We start from the raw sequence: 24,855 nt of genomic DNA on the forward strand, positions 1-24,855 counted from the left end.
CTGCGACCCACCGAAAGGAACCCCGAGAATTACAGCTCATTTAAGTTAGAGTTCCTGGCCGTAGTATGGGCAATCACTGAGCGCTTTAAGCATTACCTCGCTTCTTCCCGGTTCACCGTGTACACGGATAACAACCCGCTGACACACCTGGACACGGCAAGACTCGGTGCCCTGGAGCAGAGGTGGATGGCCCGTCTGTCCAACTACGAGTTCACAATTAAATACCGGGCAGGACGCTCCAATACCAACGCGGACGCCCTGTCCAGGATGCCCAACCTGCCGGACGGAGGAGAAGATCCGGAGGGACTGGAAGAAGTTGAACTCCCTGCGTTCCACCGTCATGGGACTATTCAGTATTCCCACCGGGTAAGGAGTAAGCAGGCTGCTACGTTGAACCCCTTACCCCACTACAACTGGGCAGAAACGCAAGACAGCGACCCTGCCGTCCGACTGGTGAAGGAGATGCTGACTCGGCCGGAGGCTCGCCTTGAACCAGACGCTCCGGAGGAAGCCAAACAACTATGGGCAGAGAAGAGTCGACTGTTCCTTTACAAAGGGAAGTTGTGCCGCAGAATGGTTAACTCCCGGACGCATGAATTACTCTGGCAAGTAGTGGTGCCACGAAGAGACGCAGCCATGGTGATGGAGGCATACCACGACGGAGCTGGACACTTTGGGTGGAAAAAGCTGGAGTTCCTGCTGCGCGAGCGGTTCCACTGGGTAGGCATGAGGGGAACCATCGAGAAGTGGTGCAGAGATTGTGGCCCGTGCAACCTGAGAAGGAAGGACCGAGCCAGCCAGAAGACTCCCCTGCAGTCCATCGTCACCCGGCAACCGTTGGAACTGGTAGCCTTGGATCATGTAAAACTGACCCCAAGCAGAAGTGGCTACGTCTACGCGTTAACCATCGTGGATCATTACTCCCGGTTCTTGGTTGTCGTCCCCGTCAAGGACTTAACGGCTCAAACAGCAGCTAGAGCCTTCCAGCAGCACTTCTGCCGTCCACACGGGTACCCGGACCAAGTGCTGACGGACCAGGGACCTGCCTTTGAAGCGGAGGTCTTTCAGGAATTCTGCAATCTGTATGGCTGCCGGAAGATAAGGACGACACCCTACCATCCGCAGACTAATGGACTTTGTGAAAAAATGAACCAGGTGGTAATGGATCTTCTAAAAACGTTGCCCCTGGAAGAACGCAGTCTGTGGCCTGAAAAGTTGCCCGATCTGGTGGACCTATACAACCACATCCCGGTAGGTTCCACCAACTGTACCCCGGCTTACCTAATGAGGGCAAGACCTGGTAAGTTACCTGTTGACCTGGAAATGGGAGTCCTGACCCCCGAGGACACTTCACCAGAAACAGACTGGGACACAGAGAGGCAGCAGCAGTACCGGAGAGTACAGGAGAGCGTGGAGCGAAGTCTCTGTCAGGCTAGGGAAAGACAAGAGAAAACTTACAACTAGTATGCTCCCGCTGTTCCCCTGGTACCCGGAGAGCAGGTCTTGAAGAGGAAGAGACGGCTCCACAAGTTGGACGACCAGTGGGAGAAGGACCCGTACACCGTACTGCCCTCAAGCCACGAGAACCCGAAGGTCTGTACCATCAGTAAAGACGGAGGGGAAACCACAGCCATTGTATCCCGGGACCACCTGAAGAAGTGTCCCGAACAACTGAGGAACCCTGAAGAGGAACAAGAAGACCATCGACCCGTGGAAGAAAGGGAAGATATGGTTAGTACCGTGCTCGGGGACTTCCCTCAGTCTTGGACTCAAGTCAATGGTGCAGTTGTGGTACCCGTACTCACCTTCCTCCAACCATCATCCCAAGAACCTACGGAGCAACGGGTAGAGCTGGAAGAACAGCCGGTCCAGGAGGCAGAAGACTCCACACAAGCAGAACAGGAGAATCAACCCTCTGCTTATAGTGAGCCTGCCGTACCCGTAGTGAGACAAAGAGCCGGTAGACAGCTGCCCAGTTTACCCTTGACAGCTCCTACACCCTGTAGTTCAGGGCCAGACAGTCAGCTCCGTAGGTCCACTCGGGCCACTAGAGGCCAGTTACCCGCACGCTGGAGAATTTAAAGTGTATAAATTGTTTTATTTATGTTTTTCTGTGTATTGTTGCTTGTGAATAATTTTGTGTTTCCAGTTGTTTTTAGGAAACCTTGGTGGATTTACCGGGAATCCTTGTATATAGTTGGAGCGTAACCCAGGATGGACTAGAGACTGTTAAGGACTCGGGGTAGGACAGACCCCTACCTGGTTACGTCTCCCTGTGTTGGTGAAATGGACACCTTTGCTTTTCTTCAAAGACTGCACCCGGTTGCGGACACGCCGCAACCATCTTATGTGTTTTTCTTATTGTGTTGTTATTGTTATACTTTGTTATGTTTTTCTAAATGTGTTTAGTCCCGGAGTACTAAATTTCACTAGGGGGGAATGTGGCACCCCAGGGGTCTGGTTTTCCACAGTAATGTAATGTTATGTCTGAGAGCAGGTGGGAGGTCCTTTGGTCAGGGATCCTGTGCATGCCACACCTCCTGCCCAGTCTTGGGAGGGGAAGAGCTTCCCCTGTAAAAACCCGGGGCTGAGGCAGGGAGAGTCAGACAAGGAGAGTGGAGACAAGAAGCAGCATAGGAAACAGCAGAGTTCCAAGGAGTCAGGGGCTGGCAGCTGCAGCGCTCGCCCTGACTAAGAAGATTCTTTACCGGACCCGGAGTCCGAGGCTGTGGGGACTAACTTCTACCCAGCAGCAGAATCCGTCAGGCAGGGGATTTCAGGTCCTCTGGCCCAGAAGCCCGAAGGCACGGTCACACGCGTGGGACCAGCACCGCCATCGTGGAGCGGAAGCCATTAGAAGGCCCCGAGTTACCGGCCATACGGGTGAGCACCACACGGTACACTCAGGGACGTCGGCTACTTACATCAGCTTCTAGCAAGGTAGCCAGAAGAGTACAGTCAGTTTGTGAGGCCTACAACTACGCCTGGCCAGGGGAGATCCCATCTGCTCAAAGACTGACCAGGCCCCGTTTGCTAGCAAGTACTCCGGGAGGGTCTATCGTTGTTACCAGTAAAGACCCTGAACTACACCGTACCGTCTCTGAGTGGTTCCTGCTACCCCCATCATCCACGTCAGCTGCCCTGAGGCCATACCCCTCCCGTTGGGGGTTATACTATCACGCTGCACAATCCTACCACCGGCCTCAGCGGTCTGCCCTGCAGCAGCAGCTCCCTGGCTGCACTCAACGGGTGGCGTAGTCATCAACTATTTACTACTAATAGACTGCCGTCTAGTTTGACTCCCTGGGCACGGACCGGGTCACCGCCACGAGACTACAACCCTCCACTGATCCGGCTCCGGGTAGGCTCCCGCATGCGCAACGCAGCGCGACACAGGCCCAGGGGCGCGTCACGTATCACCCACAGACCAATGGTTTGTGTGAGTGATTCAACGGTACCCTCAAACAGATGTTAAAAATGCTGGTTGAGACCCAGGGTCGCGACTGGGAGCGTTACCTCCCACACCTGCTATTTGCTTACAGAGAGGTTCCACAGGCCTCGACGGGGTTCTCCCCCTTTGAGCTCCTGTATGGCAGGCGTGTCCGAGGACCCCTTGGGTTGATAAGGGAATTCTGGGAAGAAGAGCCGAGCTCCCCAGGAGTGTCCATCGTGGAGTATGTCATGCGCTTCCGTGACAAGATGCAGACCTTGACGCAGTTGGTGCATGACAACATGGCGCAAGCCCAGGCTGACCAGAAGCATTGGTACGACCAGAACGCCCGAGAACGGACCTACCAGGTGGGTCAGAAGGTGTGGGTGCTGGTCCCCGTACCAAAGGACAAGCTTCAGGCGGCCTGGGAAGGCCCGTACGTCATTCACCAACAGCTCAACCCGGTCACCTACGTGATCACCCTTGACCACGAGCGGCGTAGGCGGAAGGCGTTTCACGTTAATATGATGAAGGCTCATCAAGAACGTGGAACCTGCGTCCTACCGGTCTGCAACCTGCCCGAGGATGGGGAGGATGACCCCCTCTTGGACATGCTCGCCCAAGCGAAGGCCAGCGGGTCCCTAGAGGATGTAGAGCTAAGCGACTTGCTATCCGCAGACCAGAGGTCTCAGATGCAAGCAGTGCTGAAACCCTTCCAAGCAGTGTTCACCAACCTGCCTGGCAGGACTGAAGTGGCGGTCCATGAAGTGGACACCGGGAATCATGCCCCACTCCGGCGGACAGCCTATCGAATCTCCGACGAGGTGCAGCATGTCATGCGCCAGGAGGTCGAGGAGATGCTGCAGTTGGGGGTGATTAAGCGGTCCAAGAGCGCGTGGGCCTCACCTGTAGTCCTGGTGCCTAAGAAGGACCGGACCACCCGGTTCTGTGTGGACTACAGGGGGCTCAACGCTATCACCGCCTCTGACGCACAACCAATGCCACGCATTGAGGAGCTGCTGGAGCGGTTAGCCAGCGCGAGCTATCTCTCCATTATGGATTTGAGTCGGGGATATTGGCAGATTCCCTTGAGCCCCGGGGCTCAGGAGAAGTCCGCCTTTATCACCCCCTTCGGATTGTATGAATCCACGGTCATGCCCTTCGGCATGAAAAATGCCCCTGCCACGTTCCAGCGAATGGTCAACCACCTGCTCCAGGGACTGGAGAGGTACGCAGTAGCGTACCTGGATGACATTGCCATCTTCAGTCCCACCTGGGAGGATCACCTCGAGCATCTGCAGCAGGTGCTCGGGCGCATTCACCAGGCGGGCTTGACCATCAAGCCGGGAAAGTGCCAGATGGGCATGAACGAGGTCCACTACCTGGGGCACCGGGTAGGTGGGGGTACTCTGAAGCCAGAGCCTGGGAAGGTGGACGCTATCGTGTCCTGGCCCACCCCCAGGACCAAGAAGCAGGTGCAGTCCTTCTTGGGCACCGCAGGGTACTATAGACGCTTTGTGCAGGACTATAGTAGCCTTGCGAAGCCCTTGACAGACCTCACCAGGAAGAGCCTACCCCATTCCGTCAAATGGACGGATGAATGCGAGGTGGCCTTTAGGGCTTTGAAGACTGCCCTGAGCAGCTCTCCTGTACTAAAGGCGGTCGACGGCACACGGCCACTCTTAGTACAGACCGACGCCAGTGAATTTGGCCTCGGTGCTGTACTCAGCCAGGTCGACTCGGGGAACCAAGAACACCCCGTGTTGTACCTAAGCCGGAAACTGCTGCCGAGGGAAGTGGCCTATTCCACCATAGAGAAGGAGTGCCTGGCCATTGTATGGGCCCTCAACCGCTTACAGCCTTAATTGTACGGGCGCCCCTTCACTGTCGTGACTGACCACAACCCCCTGAGTTGGCTGCACACCATGTCAGGTGCCAACGGAAGGTTGTTACGCTGGAGCCTCACCCTCCAGCAGTACGACTTTACCGTTCAACACCGCAGGGGCAGCGAGCATGGCAATGCCGATGGGTTGTCCCGGCGAGGGGAGCCTCCAGACATACGCTTGGAGGAGTACCAGAAGGTCCTACCTCCATAGCGCAGTCAAAAAGGGGGAGGTGTCAGGCAAAAGGTATTTTTGCCCGAGTTTTAAAAAATGAGAGATGTTTTAAAAAAGAAAAAAAAACCCACCCCCTATCTGTTTGTAAGTGAAGACATAGAACTCACTTTTGCTTTTCCCCAAACCAGGAATTTTTATGACCCGCCATAAAACCTCAGTCCAGGGCAAGCACTGGAACAAACCGGAAAATCCCTCCAAAAAATCCCATTGTTTAATTGTACAAACGTTTTATGCCAATTTTAATCACGCACAGGTCTGACAGAAACATCGGAACCACGTTTTTTGAATGCTTACCTTTTTCCCATTACAATAGTATAACTTGCATAACTGAGGAATGACCGGGAACTGAGATAATGGATTCTGAGCTTCTGAGCGTCATAGAGGTTTCATATTTAATATCTATCTTCATGAATATTGGTGACGGTCAAGATGATGTCTCCCTCTTGGATGTGGGACCCCCCCACACCAAGATATGGAATCTGAAGGATCTTTTAGGTCTTCTGCAGCTGGGTGGGCTCGCAAAGCCGAGCCCCCCTTGTAAGGTAAATAAGGGGTGTTCCCCAGAGTTTTGGCTGCTTACTAAAAAGCAAATCGGCCATTTTCAGGTCATTCTTCTCAGGGACGTCGAACGCACGCACATCACGCGGCGTAAGAAGAATCACCTCTAATTTCCGGGGAGCCGTCCCTCCCACAGAATCTGAGACCATCACCTTGTGAAGCAGGTTTTGCTATTACTTATCCCTTTTATTTTAATAACTGTTGATGCATACATGTAAATTGTCTCCTTTATAATATCTTGTATATCTTTTGTAAACACTGCCCCCTTTTGGGAGTAAATCATTAATTATTTACCAGTTTCTTTCTTCTTGTCCTATGTCGAGCAAACACGTTCCTCACCCGCTAATTCACGTTACCTACCAGGTACCCGATCCACCTGTTAAGCGATCGGTGGTGGCAGTATACCAGTATTTATGTGATATTGTGGTTTGAGGGTGGCTGGTCGGAGGTATATATACGTTCCTGGAAGGAACTGGTGGTATATATACGTCCTGTCACATCACGTGCCGCAATAGTCGACATAAATTAGAGCAGCTGCACCCGTGCTTATCCTCTGTCAATACCGTGTTTGACCAGCAGGATAAGGGGGCGCCAGAGAGCTGCAAGGTCTGACCCAAGAGTGGGTGTTGTTTTCATGACAGACTCTATATAATAATAGATCCCTCTGTGTGTAATGACTCTATATAATAGATCCCTCTGTGTGTAATGAATCTATATAATAGATCACTCTGTGTGTAATGACTCTATATAATAGATCCCTCTGTGTGTAATGACTCTATATAATAGATCCCTCTGCGTGTAATGACTCTATAAAATAGATCCCTCTGTGTGTAATGACTCTATATAATAGATCGCTCTGTGTGTAATGACTCTATATAATAGATCCCTCTGTGTGTAATGACTCTATATAATAGATCGCTCTATGTGTAATGACTCTATAATAGATCGCTCTGTGTGTAATGACTCTATATAATAGATCCCTCTGTGTGTAATGTCTCTATATAATAGATCCCTCTGTGTGTAACGATTCTATATAATAGATCCCTCTGTGTGTAATGTCTCTATATAATAGATCCCTCTGTGTGTAATGATTCTATATAATAGATCCCTCTGTGTGTAATGACTCTATATAATTGATCGCTCTGTGTGTGATGCTCTATATAATAGATCCCTCTGTGTGTAATGACTCTAAATAATAGATCCCTCTGTGTAATGACTCTATATAATAGATCCCTCTGTGTGTAGTGACTCTATATAATAGATCCCTCTGTGTGTAATGACTCTACATAATAGATCCCTCTGTCTGTAATGACTCTATATAATAGATCCCTCTGTGTGTAATGACTCTATAGAATAGATCCCTCTGTGTGTAATGACTCTATATAATAGATCCCTCTGCGTGTAATGACTCTACATAATAGATCCCTCTGTGTGTAATGACTCTATATAATAGATCCCACTGTGTGTAATGACTCTATATAATAGATCCCTCTGTGTGTAATGACTCTATATAATAGATCACTCTGTGTGTAATGACTCTATATAATAGAGCCCTCTGTGTGTAATGACTCTATATAATAAATCCCTCTGTGTGTAATGACTCTATATAATAGATCACTCTGCGTGTAATGACTCTATAGAATAGATCCCTCTGCGTGTAATGACTCTATATAATAGATCCCTCTGCGTGTAATGACTCTATATAATAGATCCCTCTGTGTGTAATGACTCTATATAATAGATCCCTCTGCGTGTAATGTCTCTATATAATAGATCCCTCTGCGTGTAATGACTCTATATAATAGATCCCTCTGCGTGTAATGACTCTATATAATAGATCCCTCTGTGTGTAATGACTCTATATAATAGATCCCTCTGTGTGTAATGACTCTATATAATAGATCCCTCTGTGTGTAATGACTCTATATAATAGATCCCTCTGCGTGTAATGACTCTATATAATAATAGATCCCTCTGTGTGTAATGACTCTATATAATAGATCACTCTGTGTGTAATGACTCTATATAATAGATCCCTCTGTGTGTAATGACTCTATATAATAGATCCCTCTGCGTGTAATGACTCTATATAATAGATCCCTCTGTGTGTAATGACTCTATATAATAGATCGCTCTGTGTGTAATGACTCTATATAATAGATCCCTCTGTGTGTAATGACTCTATATAATAGATCGCTCTATGTGTAATGACTCTATAATAGATCGCTCTGTGTGTGATGCTCTATATAATAGATCGCTCTGTGTGTAATGTCTCTATATAATAGATCCCTCTGTGTGTAATGACTCTATATAATAGATCGCTCTGTGTGTAATGTCTCTATATAATAGATCCCTCTGTGTGTAACGATTCTATATAATAGATCCCTCTGTGTGTAATGTCTCTATATAATAGATCCCTCTGCGTGTAATGATTCTATATAATAGATCCCTCTGTGTGTAATGACTCTATATAATTGATCGCTCTGTGTGTGATGCTCTATATAATAGATCCCTCTGTGTGTAATGACTCAAATAATAGATCCCTCTGTGTAATGACTATATAATAGATCCCTCTGTGTGTAATGACTCTATATAATAGATCCCTCTGTGTGTAATGACTCTACATAATAGATCCCTCTGTCTGTAATGACTCTATATAATAGATCCCTTTGTGTGTAATGACTCTATAGAATAGATCCCTCTGTGTGTAATGACTCTATATAATAGATCCCTCTGTGTGTAATGACTCTATATAATAGATCACTCTGCGTGTAATGACTCTATATAATAGATCCTTCTGTGTGTAATGACTCTATATAATAAATCCCTCTGTGTGTAATGACTCTATATAATAGATCACTCTGCGTGTAATGACTCTATAGAATAGATCCCTCTGCGTGTAATGACTCTATATAATAGATCCCTCTGTATGTAATGACTCTATATAATAGATCCCTCTGCGTGTAATGACTCTATATAATAGATCCCTCTGTGTGTAATGACTCTATATAATAGATCCCTCTGCGTGTAATATCTCTATATAATAGATCCCTCTGTGTGTAATGACTCTATATAATAGATCCCTCTGTGTGTAATGCCTCTATATAATAGATCCCTCTGTGTGTAATGACTCTATATAATAGATCCCTCTGTGTCTAATGACTCTATATAATAGATCCCTCTGCGTGTAATGACTCTATATAATAGATCCCTCTGCGTGTAATGACTCTATATAATAGATCGCTCTGCGTGTAATAACTCAATATAATAGATCCCTCTGCGTGTAATGACTCTATATAATAGATCCCTCTGCGTGTAATGACTCTATATAATAGATCCCTCTGCGTGTAATGACTCTATATAATAGATCCCTCTGCGTGTAATGACTCTATATAATAGATCCCTCTGCGTGTAATGACTCTATATAATAGATCCCTCTGCGTGTAATGACTCTATATAATAGATCCCTCTGCGTGTAATGCCTCTATATAATAGATCCCTCTGTGTGTAATGATTCTATATAATAGATCCCTGTGTGTAATGACTCTATATAATAGATCCCTCTGTGTGTAATGACTCTATATAATAGATCCCTCTGTGTGTAATGCCTCTATATAATAGATCCCTCTGTGTATAATGACTCTATATAATAGATCGCTCTGTGTGTAATGACTCTATATAATAGATCCCTCTGCGTGTAATGACTCTATATAATAGATCCCTCTGCATGTAAGGACTCTATATAATAGATCGCTCTGCGCGTAATGACTCAAAATAATAGATCCCTCTGCGTGTAATGACTCTATATAATAGATCCCTCTGTGTGTAATGACTCTATATAATAGATCCCTCTGCGTGTAATGACTCTATATAATAGATCGCTCTGCGTGTAATGACTCTATATAATAGATCCCTCTGCGTGTAATGACTCTATATAATAGATCCCTCTGTGTGTAATGACTCTATATAATAGATCCCTCTGTGTGTAATGACTCTATATAATAGATCCCTCTGCAATGACTCTATATAATAGATCCCTCTGTGTGTAATGACTCTATATAATAGATCCCTCTGCGTGTAATGACTCTATATAATAGATCCCTCTGCGTGTAATGACTCTATATAATAGATCCCTCTGCGTGTAATGACTCTATATAATAGATCCCTCTGCGTGTAATGACTCTATATAATAATAGATCCCTCTGTGTGTAATGACTCTATATAATAGATTCCTCTGTGTGTAATGAATCTATATAATAGATCACTCTGTGTGTAATGACTCTATATAATAGATCCCTCTGTGTGTAATGACTCTATATAATAGATCCCTCTGCGTGTAATGACTCTATATAATAGATCCCTCTGTGTGTAATGACTCTATATAATAGATCGCTCTGTGTGTAATGACTCTATATAATAGATCCCTCTGTGTGTAATGACTCTATATAATAGATCGCTCTATGTGTAATGACTCTATAATAGATCGCTCTGTGTGTAATGACTCTATATAATAGATCCCTCTGTGTGTAATGTCTCTATATAATAGATCCCTCTGTGTGTAACGATTCTATATAATAGATCCCTCTGTGTGTAATGATTCTATATAATAGATCCCTCTGTGTGTAATGACTCTATATAATTGATCGCTCTGTGTGTGATGCTCTATATAATAGATCCCTCTGTGTGTAATGACTCTAAATAATAGATCCCTCTGTGTAATGACTCTATATAATAGATCCCTCTGTGTGTAATGACTCTATATAATAGATCCCTCTGTGTGTAATGACTCTATAGAATAGATCCCTCTGTGTGTAATGACTCTATATAATAGATCCCTCTGTGTGTAATGACTCTATATAATAGATCCCTCTGCGTGTAATGACTCTACATAATAGATCCCTCTGTGTGTAATGACTCTATATAATAGATCCCTCTGTGTGTAATGACTCTATATAATAGATCCCTCTGTGTGTAATGACTCTATATAATAGATCACTCTGCGTGTAATGACTCTATATAATAGATCCCTCTGCGTGTAATGACTCTATATAATAGATCCCTCTGCATGTAAGGACTCTATATAATAGATCGCTCTGCGCGTAATGACTCAAAATAATAGATCCCTCTGCGTGTAATGACTCTATATACTAGATCCCTCTGTGTGTAATGACTCTATATAATAGATCCCTCTGCGTGTAATGACTCTATATAATAGATCGCTCTGCGTGTAATGACTCTATATAATAGATCCCTCTGCGTGTAATGACTCTATATAATAGATCCCTCTGTGTGTAATGACTCTATATAATAGATCCCTCTGTGTGTAATGACTCTATATAATAGATCCCTCTGCAATGACTCTATATAATAGATCCCTCTGTGTGTAATGACTCTATATAATAGATCCCTCTGCGTGTAATGACTCTATATAATAGATCCCTCTGCGTGTAATGACTCTATATAATAGATCCCTCTGCGTGTAATGACTCTATATAATAGATCCCTCTGCGTGTAATGACTCTATATAATAATAGATCCCTCTGTGTGTAATGACTCTATATAATAGATCCCTCTGTGTGTAATGAATCTATATAATAGATCACTCTGTGTATAATGACTCTATATAATAGATCCCTCTGTGTGTAATGACTCTATATAATAGATCCCTCTGCGTGTAATGACTCTATATAATAGATCCCTCTGTGTGTAATGACTCTATATAATAGATCGCTCTGTGTGTAATGACTCTATATAATAGATCCCTCTGTGTGTAATGACTCTATATAATAGATCGCTCTATGTGTAATGACTCTATAATAGATCGCTCTGTGTGTAATGACTCTATATAATAGATCCCTCTGTGTGTAATGTCTCTATATAATAGATCCCTCTGTGTGTAACGATTCTATATAATAGATCCCTCTGTGTGTAATGATTCTATATAATAGATCCCTCTGTGTGTAATGACTCTATATAATTGATCGCTCTGTGTGTGATGCTCTATATAATAGATCCCTCTGTGTGTAATGACTCTAAATAATAGATCCCTCTGTGTAATGACTCTATATAATAGATCCCTCTGTGTGTAATGACTCTATATAATAGATCCCTCTGTGTGTAATGACTCTATAGAATAGATCCCTCTGTGTGTAATGACTCTATATAATAGATCCCTCTGTGTGTAATGACTCTATATAATAGATCCCTCTGCGTGTAATGACTCTACATAATAGATCCCTCTGTGTGTAATGACTCTATATAATAGATCCCTCTGTGTGTAATGACTCTATATAATAGATCCCTCTGTGTGTAATGACTCTATATAATAGATCACTCTGCGTGTAATGACTCTATATAATAGAGCCCTCTGTGTGTAATGACTCTATATAATAAATCCCTCTGAGTGTAATGACTCTATATAATAGATCACTCTGCGTGTAATGACTCTATAGAATAGATCCCTCTGCGTGTAATAACTCTATATAATAGATCCCTCTGCGTGTAATGACTCTATATAATAGATCCCTCTGTGTGTAATGACTCTATATAATAGATCCCTCTGCGTGTAATGTCTCTATATAATAGATCCCTCTGCGTGTAATGACTCTATATAATAGATCCCTCTGCGTGTAATGACTCTATATAATAGATCCCTCTGTGTGTAATGACTCTATATAATAGATCCCTCTGTGTGTAATGACTCTATATAATAGATCCCTCTGCGTGTAATGACTCTATATAATAATAGATCCCTCTGTGTGTAATGACTCTATATAATAGATCACTCTGTGTGTAATGACTCTATATAATAGATCCCTCTGTGTGTAATGACTCTATATAATAGATCCCTCTGCGTGTAATGACTCTATATAATAGATCCCTCTGTGTGTAATGACTCTATATAATAGATCCCTCTGTGTGTAATGACTCTATATAATAGATCGCTCTATGTGTAATGACTCTATAATAGATCGCTCTGTGTGTAATGACTCTATATAATAGATCCCTCTGTGTGTAATGTCTCTATATAATAGATCCCTCTGTGTGTAACGATTCTATATAATAGATCCCTCTGTGTGTAATGTCTCTATATAATAGATCCCTCTGTGTGTAATGATTCTATATAATAGATCCCTCTGTGTGTAATGACTCTAAATAATAGATCCCTCTGTGTAATGACTCTATATAATAGATCCCTCTGTGTGTAATGACTTTATATAATAGATCCCTCTGTGTGTAATGACTCTACATAATAGATCCCTCTGTCTGTAATGACTCTATATAATAGATCCCTCTGTGTGTAATGACTCTATAGAATAGATCCCTCTGTGTGTAATGACTCTATATAATAGATCCCTCTGTGTGTAATGACTCTATATAATAAATCCCTCTGCGTGTAATGACTCTATATAATAGATCCCTCTGTGTGTAATGACTCTATATAATAGATCCCTCTGCGTGTAATGACTCTATATAATAGATCCCTCTGTGTGTAATGACTCTATATAATAGATCCCTCTGCGTGTAATGTCTCTATATAATAGATCCCTCTGCGTGTAATGACTCTATATGATAGATCCCTCTGTGTGTAATGACTCTATATAATAGATCCCTCTGCGTGTAATGTCTCTATATAATAGATCCCTCTGCGTGTAATGACTCTATATAATAGATCCCTCTGTGTGTAATGACTCTATATAATAGATCCCTCTGTGTGTAATGACTCTATATAATAGATCCCTCTGCGTGTAATGTCTCTATATAATAGATCCCTCTGCGTGTAATGACTCTATATAATAGATCCCTCTGCGTGTAATGACTCTATATAATAGATCCCTCTGTGTGTAATGACTCTATATAATAGATCCCTCTGCGTGTAATGACTCTATATAATAGATCCCTCTGTGTGTAATGACTCTATATAATAGATCCCTCTGCGTGTAATGTCTCTATATAATAGATCCCTCTGCGTGTAATGACTCTATATAATAGATCCCTCTGTGTGTAATGACTCTATATAATAGATCCCTCTGTGTGTAATGACTCTATATATAATAGATCCCTCTGTGTGTAATGACTCTATATAATAGATCGCTCTGCGTGTAATGACTCTATATAATAATAGATCCCTCTGTGTGTAATGACTCTATATAATAGATCCCTCTGTGTGTAATGACTCTATATAATAGATCACTCTGTGTGTAATGACTCTATATAATAGATCCCTCTGTGTGTAATGACTCTATATAATAGATCCCTCTGCGTGTAATGACGCTATATAATAGATCCCTCTGTGTGTAATGACTCTATATAATAGATCGCTCTGTGTGTAATGACTCTATATAATAGATCCCTCTTTGTGTAATGACTCTATATAATAGATCGCTCTATGTGTAATGACTCTATAATAGATCGCTCTGTGTGTAATGACTCTATATAATAGATCCCTCTGTGTGTAATGTCTCTATATAATAGATCCCTCTGTGTGTAATGATTCTATATAATAGATCCCTCTGTGTGTAATGTCTCTATATAATAGATCCCTCTGTGTGTAATGATTCTATATAATAGATTCCTCTGTGTGTAATGTCTCTATATAATAGATCCCTCTGCGTGTAATGACTCTATATAATAGATCCCTCTGTGTGTAATGACTTTATATAATAGATCCCTCTGCATGTAATGACTCTATATAATAGATCCCTCTGCGTGTAATGACTCTATATAATAGATCCCTCTGCGTGTAATGACTCTATATAATAGATCCCTCTGCGTGTAATGACTCTATATAATAGATCCCTCTGCGTGTAATGACTCTATATAATAGATCCCTCTGCATGTAATGACTCTATATAATAGATCCCTCTGCGTGTAATGACTCTATATAATAGATCCCTCTGCGTGTAATGACTCTATATAATAAATCCCTCTGCGTGTAATGACTCTATATAATAAATCCCTCTGCGTGTAATGACTCTATATAATAGATCCCTCTGCGTGTAATGACTCTATATAATAGATCCCTCTGGGTGTAATGACTCTATATAATAGATCCCTCTGCGTGTAATGACTCTATATAATAGATCCCTCTGCGTGTAATGACACTATATAATAGATCCCTCTGCGTGTAATGACTCTATATAATAGATCCCTCTGCGTGTAATGACTCTATATAATAGATCGCTCTGCGTGTATTGACTCTATATAATAGATCCCTCTGCGTGTAATGACTCTATATAATAGATCCCTGTGTGTAATGACTCTATATAATAGATCCCTCTGTGTGTAATGACTCTATATAATAGATCCCTCTGTGTGTAATGCCTCTATATAATAGATCCCTCTGTGTGTAATGACTCTATATATAATAGATCCCTCTGTGTCTAATGACTCAATATAATAGATCCCTCTGCGTGTAATGACTCTATATAATAGATCCCTCTGCGTGTAATGACTCTATATAATAGATCGCTCTGCGTGTAATGACTCAATATAATAGATCCCTCTGCGTGTAATGACTCTATATAATAGATCCCTCTGCATGTAATGACTCTATATAATAGATCCCTCTGCGTGTAATGACTCTATATAATAGATCCCTCTGCGTGTAATGACTCTATATAATAGATCCCTCTGCGTGTAATGACTCTATATAATAGATCCCTCTGCGTGTAATGACTCTATATAATAGATCCCTCTGCGTGTAATGCCTCTATATAATAGATCCCTCTGTGTGTAATGACTCTATATAATAGATCCCTGTGTGTAATGACTCTATATAATAGATCCCTCTGTGTGTAATGACTCTATATCATAGATCCCTCTGTGTGTAATGCCTCTATATAATAGATCCCTCTGTGTGTAATGACTCTATATAATAGATCCCTCTGTGTGTAATGACTCTATATAATAGATCGCTCTGCATGTAATGACTCTATATAATAGATCCTTCTGCGTGTAATGACTCTATATAATAGATCGCTCTGCGTGTAATGACTCTATATAATAGATCCCTCTGCGTGTAATGACTCTTTATAATAGATCCCTCTGTGTGTAATGACTCTATATAATAGATCCCTCTGTGTGTAATGACTCTATATAATAGATCCCTCTGCAATGACTCTATATAATAGATCCCTCTGCGTGTAATAACTCTATATAATAGATCCCTCTGCGTGTAATGACTCTATATAATAGATCCCTCTGCGTGTAATGACTCTATATAATAGATCCCTCTGCGTGTAATGACTCTATATAATAGATCCCTCTGCGTGTAATGACTCTATATAATAGATCCCTCTGCGTGTAATGACTCTATATAATAATAGATCCCTCTGTGTGTAATGACTCTATATAATAGATCCCTCTGTGTGTAATGAATCTATATAATGGATCACTCTGTGTGTAATGACTCTATATAATAGATCCCTCTGTGTGTAATGACTCTATATAATAGATCCCTCTGCGTGTAATGACTCTATATAATAGATCCCTCTGTGTGTAATGACTCCATATAATAGATCGCTCTGTGTGTAATGACTCTATATAATAGATCCCTCTGTGTGTAATGACTCTATATAATAGATCGCTCTATGTGTAATGACTCTATAATAGATCGCTCTGTGTGTAATGACTCTATATAATAGATCCCTCTGTGTGTAATGTCTCTATATAATAGATCCCTCTGTGTGTAACGATTCTATATAATAGATCCCTCTGTGTGTAATGTCTCTATATAATAGATCCCTCTGTGTGTAATGATTCTATATAATAGATCCCTCTGTGTGTAATGACTCTATATAATTGATCGCTCTGTGTGTGATACTCTATATAATAGATCCCTCTCTGTGTAATGACTCTAAATAATAGATCCCTCTGTGTAATGACTCTATATAATAGATCCCTCTGTGTGTAATGACTCTATAAAATAGATCCCTCTGTGTGTAATGACTCTACATAATAGATCCCTCTGTCTGTAATGACTCTATATAATAGATCCCTCTGTGTGTAATGACTCTATAGAATAGATCCCTCTGTGTGTAATGACTCTATATAATAGATCCCTATGTGTGTAATGACTCTATATAATAGATCCCTCTGCGTGTAATGACTCTACATAATAGATCCCTTTGTGTGTAATGACTCTATATAATAGATCCCTCTGTGTGTAATGACTCTATATAATAGATCCCTCTGTGTGTAATGACTCTATATAATAGATCACTCTGCGTGTAATGACTCTATATAATAGAGCCCTCTGTGTGTAATGACTCTATATAATAAATCCCTCTGTGTGTAATGACTCTATATAATAGATCACTCTGCGTGTAATGACTCTATAGAATAGATCCCTCTGCGTGTAATGACTCTATATAATAGATCCCTCTGCGTGTAATGACTCTATATAATAGATCCCTCTGTGTGTAATGACTCTATATAATAGATCCCTCTGCGTGTAATGTCTCTATATAATAGATCCCTCTGCGTGTAATGACTCTATATAATAAATCCCTCTGCGTGTAATGACTCTATATAATAGATCCCTCTGTGTGTAATGACTCTATATAATAGATCCCTCTGTGTGTAATGACTCTACATAATAGATCCCTCTGTCTGTAATGACTCTATATAATAGATCCCTCTGTGTGTAATGACTCTATAGAATAGATCCCTCTGTGTGTAATGACTCTATATAATAGATCCCTCTGTGTGTAATGACTCTATATAATAGATCACTCTGCATGTAATGACTCTATATAATAGATCCCTCTGTGTGTAATGACTCTATATAATAAATCCCTCTGTGTGTAATGACTCTATATAATAGATCACTCTGCGTGTAATGACTCTATAGAATAGATCCCTCTGCGTGTAATGACTCTATATAATAGATCCTTCTGTATGTAATGACTCTATATAATAGATCCCTCTGCGTGTAATGACTCTATATAATAGATCCCTCTGTGTGTAGTGACTCTATATAATAGATCCCTCTGCGTGTAATGTCTCTATATAATAGATCCCTCTGCGTGTAATGACTCTATATAATAGATCCGTCTGTGCGTAATGAATCTATATAATGGATCACTCTGTGTGTAATGACTCTATATAATAGATCCCTCTGTGTGTAATGACTCTATATAATAGATCCCTCTGCGTGTAATGACTCTATATAATAGATCCCTCTGTGTGTAATGACTCCATATAATAGATCGCTCTGTGTGTAATGACTCTATATAATAGATCCCTCTGTGTGTAATTACTCTATATAATAGATCGCTCTATGTGTAATGACTCTATAATAGATCGCTCTGTGTGTAATGACTCTATATAATAGATCCCTCTGTGTGTAATGTCTCTATATAATAGATCCCTCTGTGTGTAACGATTCTATATAATAGATCCCTCTGTGTGTAATGTCTCTATATAATAGATCCCTCTGTGTGTAATGATTCTATATAATAGATCCCTCTGTGTGTAATGACTCTATATAATTGATCGCTCTGTGTGTGATGCTCTATATAATAGATCCCTCTGTGTGTAATGACTCTAAATAATAGATAGCTCTGTGTAATGACTCTATATAATAGATCCCTCTGTGTGTAATGACTCTATAAAATAGATCCCTCTGTGTGTAATGACTCTACATAATAGATCCCTCTGTCTGTAATGACTCTATATAATAGATCCCTCTGTGTGTAATGACTCTATAGAATAGATCCCTCTGTGTGTAATGACTCTATATAATAGATCCCTATGTGTGTAATGACTCTATATAATAGATCCCTCTGCGTGTAATGACTCTACATAATAGATCCCTCTGTGTGTAATGACTCTATATAATAGATCCCTCTGTGTGTAATGACTCTATATTATAGATCCCTCTGTGTGTAATGACTCTATATAATAGATCACTCTGCGTGTAATGACTCTATATAATAGAGCCCTCTGTGTGTAATGACTCTATATAATAAATCCCTCTGTGTGTAATGACTCTATATAATAGATCACTCTGCGTGTAATGACTCTATAGAATAGATCCCTCTGCGTGTAATGACTCTATATAATAGATCCCTCTGCGTGTAATGACTCTATATAATAGATCCCTCTGTGTGTAATGACTCTATATAATAGATCCCTCTGCGTGTAATGTCTCTATATAATAGATCCCTCTGCGTGTAATGACTCTATATAATAAATCCCTCTGCGTGTAATGACTCTATATAATAGATCCCTCTGTGTGTAATGACTCTATATAATAGATCCCTCTGTGTGTAATGACTCTACATAATAGATCCCTCTGTCTGTAATGACTCTATATAATAGATCCCTCTGTGTGTAATGACTCTATAGAATAGATCCCTCTGTGTGTAATGACTCTATATAATAGATCCCTCTGTGTGTAATGACTCTATATAATAGATCACTCTGCGTGTAATGACTCTATATAATAGATCCCTCTGTGTGTAATGACTCTATATAAAAAATCCCTCTGTGTGTAATGACTCTATATAATAGATCACTCTGCGTGTAATGACTCTATAGAATAGATCCCTCTGCGTGTAATGACTCTATATAATAGATCCCTCTGTATGTAATGACTCTATATAATAGATCCCTCTGCGTGTAATGACTCTATATAATAGATCCCTCTGTGTGTAGTGACTCTATATAATAGATCCCTCTGCGTGTAATGTCTCTATATAATAGATCCCTCTGCGTGTAATGACTCTATATAATAGATCCCTCTGTGTGTAATGACTCTATATAATAGATCACTCTGTGTGTAATGACTCTATATAATAGATCCCTCTGTGTGTAATGACTCTATATAATAGATCCCTCTGCGTGTAATGACTCTATATAATAATAGATCCCTCTGTGTGTAATGTCTCTATATAATAGATCCCTCTGTGTGTAATGACTCTATATAATAGATCACTCTGTGTGTAATGACTCTATATAATAGATCCCTCTGCGTGTAATGACTCTATATAATAGATCCCTCTGTGTGTAATGACTCTATATAATAGATCCCTCTGTGTGTAATGACTATATATAATAGATCGCTCTATGTGTAATGACTCTATAATAGATCGCTCTGTGTGTAATGACTCTATATAATAGATCCCTCTGTGTGTAATGTCTCTATATAATAGATCCCTCTGTGTGTAATGATTCTATATAATAGATCCCTCTGTGTGTAATGTCTCTATATAATAGATCCCTCTGTGTGTAATGATTCTATATAATAGATCCCTCTGCGTGTAATGTCTCTATATAATAGATCCCTCTGCGTGTAATGACTCTATATAATAGATCCCTCTGCATGTAATGACTCTATATAATAGATCCCTCTGCGTGTAATGACTCTATATAATATATCCCTCTGCGTGTAATGACTCTATATAATAGATCCCTGTGTGTAATGACTCTATATAATAGATCCCTCTGTGTGTAATGACTCTATATAATAGAACCCTCTGTGTGAAATGCCTCTATATAATAGATCCCTCTGTGTGTAATGACTCTATATAATAGATCCCTCTGTGTCTAATGACTCTATATAATAGATCCCTCTGCGTGTAATGACTCTATATAATAGATCCCTCTGCGTGTAATGACTCTATATAATAGATCCATCTGCGTGTAATGACTCTATATAATAGATCCCTCTGCGTGTAATGACTCTATATAATAATAGATCCCTCTTTGTGTAATGACTCTATATAATAGATCCCTCTGTGTGTAATGAATCTATATAATGGATCACTCTGTGTGTAATGACTCTATATAATAGATCGCTCTCTGTGTAATGACTCTATATAATAGATCCCTCTGCGTGTAATGACTCTATATAATAGATCCCTCTGTGTGTAATGACTCCATATAATAGATCGCTCTGTGTGTAATGACTCTATATAATAGATCCCTCTGTGTGTAATGACTCTATATAATAGATCGCTCTATGTGTAATGACTCTATAATAGATCGCTCTGTGTGTAATGACTCTATATAATAGATCCCTCTGTGTGTAATGTCTCTATATAATAGATCCCTCTGTGTGTAACGATTCTATATAATAGATCCCTCTGTGTGTAATGTCTCTATATAATAGATCCCTCTGTGTGTAATGATTCTATATAATAGATCCCTCTGCGTGTAATGACTCTATATAATTGATCGCTCTGTGTGTGATGCTCTATATAATAGATCCCTCTGTGTGTAATGACTCTAAATAATAGATCCCTCTGTGTAATGACTCTATATAATAGATCCCTCTGTGTGTAATGACTCTATATCATAGATCCCTCTGTGTGTAATGACTCTACATAATAGATCCCTCTGTCTGTAATGACTCTATATAATAGATCCCTCTGTGTGTAATGACTCTATAGAATAGATCCCTCTGTGTGTAATGACTCTATATAATAGATCCCTATGTGTGTAATGACTCTATATAATAGATCCCTCTGCGTGTAATGACTCTACATAATAGATCCCTCTGTGTGTAATGACTCTATATAATAGATCCCTCTGTGTGTAATGACTCTATATAATAGATCCCTCTGTGTGTAATGACTCTATATAATAGATCACTCTGCGTGTAATGACTCTATATAATAGAGCCCTCTGTGTGTAATGACTCTATATAATAAATCCCTCTGTGTGTAATGACTCTATATAATAGATCACTCTGCGTGTAATGACTCTATAGAATAGATCCCTCTGCGTGTAATGACTCTATATAATAGATCCCTCTGCGTGTAATGACTCTATATAATAGATCCCTCTGTGTGTAATGACTCTATATAATAGATCCCTCTGCGTGTAATGTCTCTATATAATAGATCCCTCTGCGTGTAATGACTCTATATAATAAATCCCTCTGCGTGTAATGACTCTATATAATAGATCCCTCTGTGTGTAATGACTCTATATAATAGATCCCTCTGTGTGTAATGACTCTACATAATAGATCCCTCTGTCTGTAATGACTCTATATAATAGATCCCTCTGTGTGTAATGACTCTATATAATAGATCCCTCTGTGTGTAATGACTCTATATAATAGATCCCTCTGTGTGTAATGACTCTATATAATAGATCACTCTGCGTGTAATGACTCTATATAATAGATCCCTCTGTGTGTAATGACTCTATATAATAAATCCCTCTGTGTGTAATGACTCTATATAATAGATCACTCTGCGTGTAATGACTCTATAGAATAGATCCCTCTGCGTGTAATGACTCTATATAATAGATCCCTCTGTATGTAATGACTCTATATAATAGATCCCTCTGCGTGTAATGACTCTATATAATAGATCCCTCTGTGTGTAATGACTCTATATAATAGATCCCTCTGCGTGTAATGTCTCTATATAATAGATCCCTCTGCGTGTAATGACTCTATATAATAGATCCCTCTGTGTGTAATGACTCTATATAATAGATCACTCTGTGTGTAATGACTCTATATAATAGATCCCTCTGTGTGTAATGACTCTATATAATAGATCTCTCTGCGTGTAATGACTCTATATAATAATAGATCCCTCTGTGTGTAATGACTCTATATAATAGATCCCTCTGCGTGCAATGACTCTATATAATAATAGATCCCTCTGTGTGTAATGACTCTATATAATAGATCCCTCTGTGTGTAATGACTCTATATAATAGATCACTCTGTGTGTAATGACTCTATATAATAGATCCCTCTGTGTGTAATGACTCTATATAATAGATCCCTCTGCGTGTAATGACTCTATATAATAGATCCCTCTGTGTGTAATGACTCTATATAATAGATCGCTCTGTGTGTAATGACTCTATATAATAGATCCCTCTGTGTGTAATGACTCTATATAATAGATCCCTCTGTGTGTAATGACTCTATATAATAGATCCCTCTGTGTGTAATGACTCTATATAATAGATCACTCTGCGTGTAATGACTCTATATAATAGATCCCTCTGTGTGTAATGACTCTATATAATAAATCCCTCTGTGTGTAATGACTCTATATAATAGATCACTCTGCGTGTAATGACTCTATAGAATAGATCCCTCTGCGTGTAATGACTCTATATAATAGATCCCTCTGTATGTAATGACTCTATATAATAGATCCCTCTGCGTGTAATGACTCTATATAATAGATCCCTCTGTGTGTAATGACTCTATATAATAGATCCCTCTGCGTGTAATGTCTCTATATAATAGATCCCTCTGCGTGTAATGACTCTATATAATAGATCCCTCTGTGTGTAATTACTCTATATAATAGATCACTCTGTGTGTAATGACTCTATATAATAGATCCCTCTGTGTGTCATGACTCTATATAATAGATCCCTCTGCGTGTAATGACTCTATATAATAATAGATCCCTCTGTGTGTAATGACTCTATATAATAGATCCCTCTGCGTGTAATGACTCTATATAATAATAGATCCCTCTGTGTGTAATGACTCTATATAATAGATCACTCTGCGTGTAATGACTCTATATAATAGAGCCCTCTGTGTGTAATGACTCTATATAATAAATCCCTCTGTGTGTAATGACTCTATATAATAGATCACTCTGCGTGTAATGACTCTATAGAATAGATCCCTCTGCGTGTAATGACTCTATATAATAGATCCCTCTGCGTGTAATGACTCTATATAATAGATCCCTCTGTGTGTAATGACTCTATATAATAGATCCCTCTGCGTGTAATGTCTCTATATAATAGATCCCTCTGCGTGTAATGACTCTATATAATAAATCCCTCTGCGTGTAATGACTCTATATAATAGATCCCTCTGTGTGTAATGACTCTATATAATAGATCCCTCTGTGTGTAATGACTCTACATAATAGATCCCTCTGTCTGTAATGACTCTATATAATAGATCCCTCTGTGTGTAATGACTCTATATAATAGATCCCTCTGTGTGTAATGACTCTATATAATAGATCCCTCTGTGTGTAATGACTCTATATAATAGATCACTCTGCGTGTAATGACTCTATATAATAGATCCCTCTGTGTGTAATGACTCTATATAATAAATCCCTCTGTGTGTAATGACTCTATATAATAGATCACTCTGCGTGTAATGACTCTATAGAATAGATCCCTCTGCGTGTAATGAATCTATATAATAGATCCCTCTGTATGTAATGACTCTATATAATAGATCCCTCTGCGTGTAATGACTCTATATAATAGATCCCTCTGTGTGTAATGACTCTATATAATAGATCCCTCTGCGTGTAATGTCTCTATATAATAGATCCCTCTGCGTGTAATGACTCTATATAATAGATCCCTCTGTGTGTAATCACTCTATATAATAGATCACTCTGTGTGTAATGACTCTATATAATAGATCACTCTGTGTGTAATGACTCTATATAATAGATCCCTCTGTGTGTAATGACTCTATATAATAGATCCCTCTGTGTGTAATGACTCTATATAATAGATCGCTCTATGTGTAATGACTCTATAATAGATCGCTCTGTGTGTAATGACTCTATATAATAGATCCCTCTGTGTGTAATGTCTCTATATAATAGATCCCTCTGTGTGTAACGATTCTATATAATAGATCCCTCTGTGTGTAATGTCTCTATATAATAGATCCCTCTGTGTGTAATGATTCTATATAATAGATCCCTCTGCGTGTAATGACTCTATATAATTGATCGCTCTGTGTGTGATGCTCTATATAATAGATCCCTCTGT

The sequence above is a fragment of the Phyllobates terribilis genome, unplaced genomic scaffold (genome assembly GCF_046119375.1).
Source record: "Phyllobates terribilis strain yellow unplaced genomic scaffold, ASM4611937v1 Scaffold_9__5_contigs__length_417890890, whole genome shotgun sequence".
In the NCBI taxonomy this organism is placed as follows: domain Eukaryota; kingdom Metazoa; phylum Chordata; class Amphibia; order Anura; family Dendrobatidae; genus Phyllobates; species Phyllobates terribilis.